This window comes from Oryctolagus cuniculus, chromosome 1, assembly GCF_964237555.1.
Source record: "Oryctolagus cuniculus chromosome 1, mOryCun1.1, whole genome shotgun sequence".
Classification (NCBI taxonomy): Eukaryota; Metazoa; Chordata; class Mammalia; order Lagomorpha; family Leporidae; genus Oryctolagus; species Oryctolagus cuniculus.
In genome coordinates this window covers 206,860,806-206,872,311 of record NC_091432.1, presented here as the reverse complement: position 1 = coordinate 206,872,311, position 11,506 = coordinate 206,860,806, and the positions used below count along the sequence as shown (strand labels likewise).

General features: G+C 38.9%; 1 pseudogene; it reads right to left on the bottom strand.

Moving 5' to 3' along the window:
- Nucleotides 1-6,984: 6,984 nt before the first annotated feature.
- On the bottom strand, nucleotides 6,985-7,682 carry LOC100340201 (SOSS complex subunit C pseudogene; annotated as a pseudogene).
- Between the last annotated feature and the right edge of the window lie 3,824 nt (nucleotides 7,683-11,506).

Here is an 11,506-nt window from a genome sequence, read left to right as displayed (position 1 = left end):
GAAATGAATAATTCTATATGTCAAATAAAAAACCTGTGGAAAGCTTTAACAACACACTTGTTGAAGTAGAAGAAATAATAGCCAAGCTTGAAGACAAATCTTTGGAAATATCAGTAACACAAAAAAGAAGAAAGAAATTAGAAAAACTGAAAACAGTGTTTTTAGATTTGTGGGATACTATTAAATGACCCAACGGAAGGATTTTAGTATTCTCTAAAGGTATGGAAAGAAAGAATGGATTAGAAGACCTATTCAGTGAAATAATATCTGAAAACTTCATTAAATTGGAGAAAGATAGGGACATCCAGATACAAGAAGCACATAAAACTCTGAATAGACATGATTAGACAATGAATCCACCACAACACATTATAGTCAAGCTTCCATCATTAAAGCATGAAGAAAAATTTCTAAAATGTGCATGAGAGAAACACCAGATTACCTTCAGAGAATCTCCAATTAAAGTGATGGTTGATTTCTCATCAGAAAACCTACAGGCCAGGAGAGAATGGAGAACCATGGTTAAGTCCTAAACGAAAACAACTGTCCACCCAGAACACAATAGCCTGCAAAGATCTCATTTATAAATGAAGATGAAATAAAGACCTTCCAAAACAAAAAGAAATATAGAAGTTGTCACTACTTATCCAGACTTACAAATGATACTGAAGGATACGCTACACATTAAAACAAAGAAAGGTAGGCAGCATTATAAAGATTGTGAAGGCAGAAAATCTCTCAATAAAAGTACAAAAGAAATCCAAATCAAAACCTAACCAATAACCAAGAAAGATATTGAATCAGAAATAAAGACCCTACCTACAAAGATAAGAAGTGGATGGCTTCACTCCTGAATTATATCAAACCTTTAAAGAAGAACCAATTTGAATTCTTCTTAAACTATTTAAAACAATTCAAAGAGAGGGAATCCTCCCAAATTCATTCTATAAGACCAGGATCACCTTAATTATAAAACCAGAAAAAGACACAACAAACAAAGAGAACTATAGATCAGTATCCCTTATGACCATAGATGCAAATGCTCAACAAATCAATCCAACTACACAGCAGAAGGATCATTCACTTGAAAGAAGGTTGTTTTATCCTAGGTATGCAGGGGTAGTTCAAAATATGCAAACCAATAAATGTGATGCATCACATTAACAAATTGAATAATAAAAATCATATGATTATCTCAATAGATTCAGAGAAAGCGTATGATAAAATACAGCATTCTTTCATGATAAAAACCTTAAGCAAATTGGATTTAGCAGGATCATATCTCAAATATATCAACACAATCTAGACAATATACAAAACCCACAGCAAACATCATATTGAATGAATAAAAATTGGAATTATGTTAAACAAGCTGGAGGCATCATCATACCAGACTTCAAAACACAGTACAGGGCACTTATAATTAAGACAGGCTGGTACTGCCACAAAAACAGGCATGTAGGCTAATGGAACTATCAGAAACCCCAGAAGTTAATCTACACATCTAAACCAACTAATCTTTGACAAAGGGGCCAAAATCAATCCCTGGGGAAAGGACAGTCTCTTCAACAAATGGTGCTGGGAAAATCGGATCTTCATGTGCAGAAGTATGAAACAAGACCCCTACCTTACACCATCTACAAAAATCAACTCTAAATATATCAAGGATCTAATAAATTACCTGATACGATCAAATTACCAGATAAAAATATCAGGGAAACTTGGCAAGACAGTGGCAAAGCAAAGACGTCATGGAAAAGACCCCAGAAACACAATCAAAGCCTAAACAGACAAATGGGATTTCATCAAGCTGAGAAGCTCTGCACTGCAAAGGAATCACCATAGTGATGAGGCAACGGACATAATGGCCGAAAATATTTACAAAATATGCAACTGACAAAGGAATAATATATCCAGATTATATAAGGGATAAAATATGCTACTGATAGGGATTATATAACCAGAATCTATAAAGAACTCAATAAACTCAACAACAACAACAACAACAAAACCAAGCAACCCAGGTACAAAATTGGCAAAGGATATGAACAGGCATTTTTAAAAGATTTATTATTTATTTGAAAGGTAGCTTTACAGAGAGGCATAGGCAGAAAAAGTGAGTTCTTCCATCTGCTGGTTCACTCCCTAAATGATCACAATGGCTGGAGCTCAGCCGATTCAGAGCCAGGAGCCTGGAGCTTCATCCCAGTTTCCCACGTGGCTACAGGGGCCTAAGGGCTTGGGCCATCTTCTACTGCTTTCCCAGGCTGCAGTAGAGAGCTGGATCTGAAGAAGAGCAGCCAGTACTTGAACCCACACCCATATGGGATACAGACGGCGGCTTTACCTGTTATGCCACAGCATCAGTCGCAGACATTTTTCAAAGGATGTAATTCAATTGACCAACAGACACATGAAAAAATGCTCAAGATCACTAGCCATCAGGGAAACACAAATCAAAACTACAATGTGTCATCTCACCCCAATTAGAATGGCTCTTACCCAAAAATGAAAAACAGTAAATGCTATTGAGGACGGAGGGAAAAAAGTACCCTTATCCACTCTTGTTGGGAATGTAAACTAGTGCATGTGGGGAGCAACTCGGACTAGACTGTTACTGGAATTAAGACTTATTCTATGCATCTGCTCTCCCACAATATGGCGCTGGGAGAGGAGGAAACAGCTTCTACACAGCTGCCTCCAGTTCAACCAATAAACTGTAGGACCTGCTCCTGATTGGAGGAAAGCAGCGTACTCGGCGTGTGGGTAGCAGAGTTGGGATTGGTGGAAGAGGACTATAAAGGAGGAGAGAGACAACATGCACCAGGAACATCTGAAGGAACACCTGAGCAGCCCCCGAGAGAGCCGGCCGGCGGTGTGCCGCTCCCCCGCGGAAGTGGGGAAAGTGGCAGGGGGAACCGCCCTTCCACGGAGGTGGAAGGGAAGGTAGCCAACCCGGGAAGAACCAGCAGCAAACCCGGGGAGGGCCGAACAGACAAAAGAACAGCGCAGGGTCCTGTGTCGTTCCTCCGTGAAGAGGGGGAGCGACAAGTGCAACCATTATGGAAGACAGTATGGATATTCCTCAGAAAACTTAAAATAGATCTATCATATAATCCAGCCATTTCACTGCTGGGAATTTACCAAAACTAAATGAAATGAACATTACCTGTACCCCCATGTTTCTTGTAGCCCCATTTACTCTAACTAACATGTGGGATCAACACAGATGTCCATCAACTGAAGGCTGAATAAAGAAAATGTGGTAAGCATATGCTATGGAATACTACTCAGTCCTAGAAAGAATGAAATCCTTTGTTTTTCAACAAAATGGATGTGACTGGAAAAATCTATGCTTAGTGAAATAAACCATCCCAAAAGGATAAATATCACAGGTTTTCCCTGATTTGTAATTACAATGTTTTTTTCCATTTACTACTTGTTGAATTCCTCATTTGGTGGAGGGTTAAGCTTGTGATTATAAAACAAACTGAAAGTATGTCATTGTAAAAATTGAAAGAAAGAATAAGAAAGGAAGGAAGAGGAAGGGAGCATGGATAGGAGGGAGGATAGTGTGGGAAGTATCATTATGCTCTTAAATCTTTGTATATGAAATATATGAAATTTGTTCACTTATGTAAATAAAAAAATAAAATAAATAAAAATAGTATGTATTTGGAAAGAGATTCTAAATGACAGATCATGCCTTTTGAAATATAAGCTCTCTACGGCCGGCACCGTGGCTCACTAGGCTAATCCTTCGCCTAGCGGTGCCGGCACACCGGGTTCTAGTCCCGGTCGGGGCGCCGGATTCTGTCCCGGTTGCCCCTCTTCCAGGCCAGCCCTCTGCTGTGGCCAGGGAGTGCAGTGGAGGATGGCCCAAGTGCTTGGGCCCTGCACCCCATGGGAGACCAGGAAAAGCACCTGGCTCCTGGCTCCTGCCATCAGATCAGCGCAGTGCGCCGGCTGCAGCGCGCTGGCCGTGGCAGCCATTGGAGGGTGAACCAACAGCAAAGGAAGACCTTTCTCTCTGTCTCTCTCTCTCACGGTCCACTCTGCCTGTCAAAAAATAAAAAATTAAAAAAAATTAAAAAAAAGAAATATAAGCTCTCTAGCACCTCATAAGGTCTCATAGTGATAAATTCATTTAATTATTATGAATCTGGAAATATAAGTGACAGATAATAGCTAAGTTTCTAGTGTTGTCCCAATTCTACTACGCATAGTAAAACCTGCTGTAATATCAAAAAATAAACTTAAAGACAAAAAAATTGTCAAAAATGTACCTTTTAAAAATGATGGGAATGGAAAAAGGTAATGATAATGAAAAATAAAATCACTATGTTTACAACTTCCCTCAGTCAAAATAGTCAACACAGATAATGGTGAGCAGATATCATTACACGTTCAAGGAAAAGTTTGCATTTTTCCACAGAATCGTTTTATTTGTAATGATTTGAACCAGATATTAATTTTAACCTAGGTTATTTTACAACCTAGGATGGGCATAAGAAAATTGTTATAAAACTTATTATGAAAATGCCAATGAAGCCATCTAGGAGTTAGTGCTAATGCATGTTGTGGTTATATATGTGTGTGTGTGTCTGTGTATATATATATATATATATTTATATATATTTATATATACTAATTACAAATGTGTTACTGAAAAATGAAACATTACTATAATGGTAGTAAATTAACACAAATGTTTGAAGTTATAGTGAGATTAAATCAAATTGGCTTCAAAGATATATTTTAAAAAGACAAGTAAAATATAAAATGTTATATTGAGAGAGATACAGAAAAACAAGCAAAGATAAAATGCTGTGGGAGACTACACTGATGTAATATTTTATCATTGAGAGAAAATATGCAGCATTCAGGAAATAAAAAGTGTTCCACTATCATTTAATGAGACTGATTAAGTGAAAAGCTTATAGACAAAGAAATTTAGATCAATATCTGGGAGAGGTTTTGAAAGACTTTTTTTTACCCTATATAATTAAAAAAATAATTAAATAACTTAATTAGAAAGAATATAATTAGATTTTTAATCAAACAGTCATCACTTTTCTCCCTAGTACTGGAAAGAAATATTGTAAGGGGCAAGAATAGAAGCAGGAAGATGTGGTGCATGTACTAGGGTGGTGGCAATAGGTCCAAATGGAATAAATAAACATGAGAGAGAGAGGGAATGGTATGGGAAGTCAGTTGAATTAAAATTTAGTATCATTCAGGTTTCTGCTTGAGCAAACTGTTGAAAAGTAGTTATAAATCTGAAAGAGTATATTTTAAAAGAAGACCAGATTTAGAAAGGAACAAAATTAATTTAGTTTGGGACATTTTTTTCCTGAAGTATCTATCAGGATGCAAATTTAAGGAAGGGGAGGTACCAGTAGAATATTCAGTTATATATTATAGAGAGGGCTTAAAGTCCAAACTGGCCATTTAAGAGATTCATAAGATATCTCAGTAAAAATACACAAACATACACCACATGCAGACACACCTTCAGACACACACACACACACACACACACAAAGATCTTTTTACAGTTCATAAAAAAGGGAATTAAAAGAGATTTGTTTTGGTGAAAACTTTTTGAAATCTATACATAATTTTTTAAGGATTTATTTTATTTATTTGAAAGAGAGAGAGAGAAGTAGAGTAAGAGAGAGACAGAGGTCTTCCATCCATTGGTTCACTCCCCAAATGGCCACAATGGCCAGAGCTGAGCTGATCTGAAGCCCGGAACCAGGAGCTTCTTCAGGGTCTCCCACATGGGTGCAGGGGCCCAAGCACTTGGAGCATCCTCTACTGTTTCCCAGGCCATGGCAGAGAGCTGGATTGGAAGTGGAGCAACCAATACTCCAACTGTTGCCCATATGAGATGCCGGCACTGCAGGTGGGGGCTTTAACCCACTGAACCCCCCATATGTTTTTATCATGAATATTTAAAAACTCCAGATACATATGGATTTCAGTTTTTGGATCAAAATAAATTTTTTAAAATTCCATTTTTTTTTACAGAATAAGCTTTTTTTCTTAACTTTTATTTAATGAATATAAATTTCCAAAGTACAGCTTATGGATTGCAATGGCTTCCCCCCCATAATGTCCCTCCAACCCTCAACCCTCCCCTTATCCACTCCCTCTCCCCTTCCATTCACATCAAGATTCATTTTCAATTCTCTTTATATACAGAAGATCAGTTTAGCATACCTTAAGTAAAGATTTCAACAGTTTGCTCCCACACAGAAACATAAAGTGAAAAATACTGTTTGAGTACTAGTTATAGCATTAAATCTCAATGTACAGCACACTAAGGACAAAGATCCTACATGAGAAGTAAGTGCACAGTGACTCCTGTTGTTAACTTAACAACTTGACACTCTTGTTTATGGCATCAGTAATCACCCTAGGCTCTTGTCATGAGCTGCCAAGGCTATGGAAGCCCCCTGAGTTCACTGACTCTGATAATTTTTAGACAAGGCCATGGTCAAAGTGGAAGTTCTCTCCTCCCTTCAGAGAAAGGTACCTCCTTCTTTGATGACCAGTTCTTTCCACTGGGATCTCACTCGTGGAGATCTTTCATTTAGGTTTTTTTTTTCCCCCAGAGTGTCAAGAATAAGCTTTTAATTAGAACAAAAATGGATATGAAAACTATGCAGGCATGTCACTTACGTAGTAACACTAAGAACATGTATAAATTTTAAAATCACATTTCTTATAATTGTTTTTAACAGCAGTTAGTCACATTGCTTATAATGGCATATGGTTGTAGAAGATGTTGAAGAATGGTTGGTATTTTAGTATTATCTTGGTTTTCCTTTTCAAATGAGCACAGTGGAAGCAGTTACGATTGCACAAAGTTTCCGGGTGATACACACGTGCCTATCAATTGAAATGGTGCACTGACATCAATTGTGCAAACCAAAGATGAACATAACTTATTTAACCCTATTGGTGCACAGCTTTAAAAGGCACCCTTGTCAAGTTAAGTACTATAAATGGTTCTTGACAGTCTGTTGTGGACAGGATATATTCAGACCAACCTGTTGGGAGGCTGGGGTGACTTTAGGTAACTATCCAGTTCAGTCTGGTTTACAGTTAAAAATCAGATAGTAGTCCAAACCAGTAACACACCAGGCAGCACAGTCGGGGCCTCAGATGGATTACCCAAAGCTTTCTTCATTTTCATTGGCCTTCCTTTTATTTTCATGTACATGTTCTTTTCTTTTGAAGAAGCAAAAAAAATGGAAAAGTTTACCAAAATTCTGGAAGTCACAGTTTGTATAGCACTGATCGACAGTGGCTCTGGCATTTAATATTACAAAGTCACTTTCATCGCGAGTGTTCTTCATTCTGGGTCAAGGCGAGGCAACACAGGAAGAATAAGATTCCCAAATGCAGTCCTGAGTTATGAAGTATCCAGATGAATGTGCGTGAGCATGCTGCAGGCTGCCTTCTGCTGCACGGCGGCGAGGTGCTGCTGCTCCGCGAGATCGGGAGTCCTTGTTGAGAGCCGGCCTCCAGAGCGCGATGCCAGCTCCAGCATGATTTGTTGAAGACTGGTTCTGCATAAGCAATTTTCTTTTCTCTTTGTCCAGTTCTGCCAAGATTGCAACTCTGTTTTTGTTCTGAAAACCTTGTCCCGAAGGGTTTGCTGCCATCTTCGTATTGCCACGGAATATAAAATTCCATTTTTTAAAAAGTATTATAAAGGTGTAATTACAGGACAGAGAGTGAGAGTGAGTGAGTGAGCGAGCGAGCGAGCGAGAGAGACAGATTTTCCATCGTTTAGTTCACTCCCCAAATGACCTCACAGCCTGTTCTGGCCAAGGCCAAGTCAGGATCCAGAAACTCCATCCAAGTCTCCCAGGTGGGTGTCAGGGGCTATCTTCTCTTGCTTTTCCTGGTGCAGTTTCCTGTACCACCTGGAAGTGGTACAGCTGAGTCTTGAGCCAGTGCTCATATGGGATGCCAATATCGCAGGAGGCAGTTTAATGCACCACACCACAACCTCAGATCCTAATTCCATTTTCTATGAGCTTTCTGAAGCACATTAGTGTGTGTGTGTGTGTGTGTGTGTGTGTGTGTGGAGAGAGATAGAGAGGAGGAAGAGGAGGAGAAAGAGGAGACTAAAATAGATTAGAGGATTTTTTTTAAAGCAGCTGATGGAGGACATGAAAGTGGATATGGAAAGAATCAAGCAGCATGGTACAAAAATGTCACAATATTATTTTTTAGCAATGTTTAAAAAGCAAAGATATGGTCATATTTGGTACTCTCTGGTTAAGTGAAATAACAAAAACTTCAAGTAGACTTGGTGACTTGGAAGTTATTAATACCTTACAATACATCCTCGCCAGCATCTGTTGTTGGTAGATTTCTGAATGTGAGCCATTCTAACCGGGGTGAGGTGGAACCTCATTGTGGTTTTGATTTGCATTTCCCTGATTGCTAATGACCTTGAACATTTTTTCATGTGCCTGTTAGCCATTTGGATTTCCTCTTTTGAAAAATGTCTATTGAGGTCCTTGGCCCATCTCTTAAGTGGGTTGTTAGTTTTGTTTTTGTGGAGTTTCTTGATCTCTTTGTAGATTCTGGTTATTAACCCTTTATCTGTTGCATAGTTTGCAAATATTTTTTCCCATTCTGTCGGTTGTCTCTTCACTCTCCTGACTGTTTCTTTTGCAGTACACAAACTTCTCAATTTGATGCAATCCCAATAGTTAATTTTGGCTTTGACTGCCTGTGCCTCCCGGGTTTTTCCAGAAACTCTTTGCCTGTGCCAATATCTTGAAGGGTTTCTCCAATGTTCTCTAATAACTTGATGGTGTCAGGTCATAGATTTAGGTCTTTAATCCATGTTGAGTGGATTTTTGTGTAAGGTGTAAGGTAGGGGTCTTGCTTCATGCTTCTGCACGTGGAAATCCAATTTTCCCAGCACCATTTATTGAATAGACTGTCCTTGCTCCAGGAATTAGTTTTAGATCCTTGATCAAATATAAGTTGGCTGTAGATGTTTGGGTTGATTTCTGGTGTTTCAATTCTGTTCCATTGGTCTATCCATCTGTTTCTGTACCAGTACCATGCTGTTTTGATTACAACTGCCCTGTAGTATGTCCTGAAGTCTGGTATTGTGATGCCTCCGGCTTTGTTTTTGTTGTACAAGATTGCTTTAGCTATTCGAGGTCTCTTGTGCCTCCATATAAATTTCAGCACCAATTTTTCCAGATCTGAGAAGAAGGTCTTCGGTATCTTGATTGGTATTGCATTGAATTTATAAATTGCTTTTGGGAGAATGGACATTTTGATGATATTGATTCTTCCAATCCATGAGCATGGAAGATTTTTCCATTTCTTGGTATCCTCTTCTATTTCTTTCTTTAAGGTTTTGTAATTTTCATCGTAGAGATCTTTAACGTCCTTGGTTAAGTTTATTCCAAGGTATTTGATTGTTTTTGTAGCTATTGTGAATGGGATTGATCCTAGAAGTTCTTCCTCAGCCATGGCGTTGTCTGTGTATACAAAGGCTGTTGATTTTTGTGCATTGATTTTATACCCTGCTACTTTGCCAAAATCTTCTATGAGTTCCAATAGTCTCGTAGTAGAGTTCTTTGGGTCCCCTAAATAAAGAATCATGTCATCTGCAAAGAGGGATAGTTTGAGTTCTTCCTTCCCAACTTGTATCCCTTTAATTTCTTTTTCTTGCCTAATAGCTCTGGCTAGAACCTCCAGAACTATATTGAATAGCAGTGGTGAGAGTGGACATCCCTGTCTGGTACCAGATCTCAGTGGAAATGCTTCCAACTTTTCCCCATTCAATAGGATGTTGGCTGTGGGTTTTTCATAGATCGCTTTGATTGTATTGAGGAATGTTCCTTCCAAACCCAGTTTGCTTAGAATTTTCATCATGAACGGCTGTTGTATTTTATCAAATGCTTTCTCTGCATCTATTGAGATAATCATATGGTTTTTCTTCTGCAGTCTGTTAATGTGGTGTATCACATTGATTGTCTTGTGAACATTAAACCATCCCTGCATACCAGGGATAAATCCCACTTGGTCTGGGTGGATGATCTTTCTGATGTGTTGTTGCATTCTATTGGCGAGAATTTTACTGAGGATTTTTGCATCTACACTAACCCACTGTTGGTTGGAAATCAAACTGGTCAAGCCACTATGGAAGTCAGTCTGGAGATCCCTCAGAAACCTGAAGATAACCCTACCATTCGACCCAGCCATCCCACTCCTTGGAATTTACCCAAAGGAATTTAAATTGGCAAACAAAAAAGCGGTCTGCACCCTAATGTTTATTGCAGCTCAATTCACAATAGCTAAGACCTGGAACCAACCTAAATGCCCATCAACGATAGACTGCATAAAGAAATTGTGGGATATGTACTCTTTAGAATACTATACCGCAGTAAGAAACAACGAAATCCAGTCATTTGCAACAAAATGGAGGAATCTGGGACACATCATGCTGAGTGAAATAAGCCAGTCCCAAAGGGACAAATACCATATGTTCTCCCTGATTGGTGACAACTGACTGAACACCAAAAAGGAAACCTATTGAAGTGGAATGGACACTATGGGAAACGGTGACTTGATCAGCATAGCCCTGACTGTTAATGAACAACTTAATACATTATCCCTCTTAGTAGTTGTTTTGTCTGTTCTACTTAATATGACTGGTTTAATTCTGTAATTAATACACAGTTATTCTTAAGTGTTGAAATTTAACTGAAATGTGATCCCTGTTAAACATAAGAGTAGGAATAAGAGAGGGAAGAGATATATAATTTCGGACATGCTCAAGCTGACTTGCCCCAAATGGTAGAATTAGAAACATACCAGGGGACTCCAATTTAATCCCATCAAGGTGGCATGTACCAATGCCATCTCACTATTCCAAGTGATCAATTTCAGTTCACAATTGATCATAATGAAAGGACTAAGAGTCAAAGGGAGCACATAAACAAGTCTAGTACCTGCTAACACTAACCGATAGAATAAATAAAGGGGAGAGTGATCCAACATGGGAAGTGAGATACCCAGCAGACTCATAGAATGGCAGATGTCCTAAATAGCACTCTGGCCTCAGAATCAGCCCTAAAGGCATTCGGATCTGGCTGAAAAGCCCATGAGAGTATTTCAGGCATGGAAAGCCAAGACACTCTGGCAAAAGATCTCTGTGAGTGAGATGCCAGTGGAAAGAACAGGTCTTCAAAGAAGGAGGTACCTTTCTATGAAGGGAGGAGAGAACCTCCACTTTGACTATGACCTTGTCTAAACAAGATAAGAATCGGAGAACTCAGAGGGCTTCCATAGCCTTGGGAACTCATGACTGGAGCATAGGGAGATTACTGATGCCATAGACAGGAGTGTGAATTGGTAAAGTCAACAACAGGAGTCACTGTGCACTTACTCCTCATGTAGGATCTCTGTCCTTAATGTGCTGTGCATTGAGATTTAATGCTATAACGAGTACTCA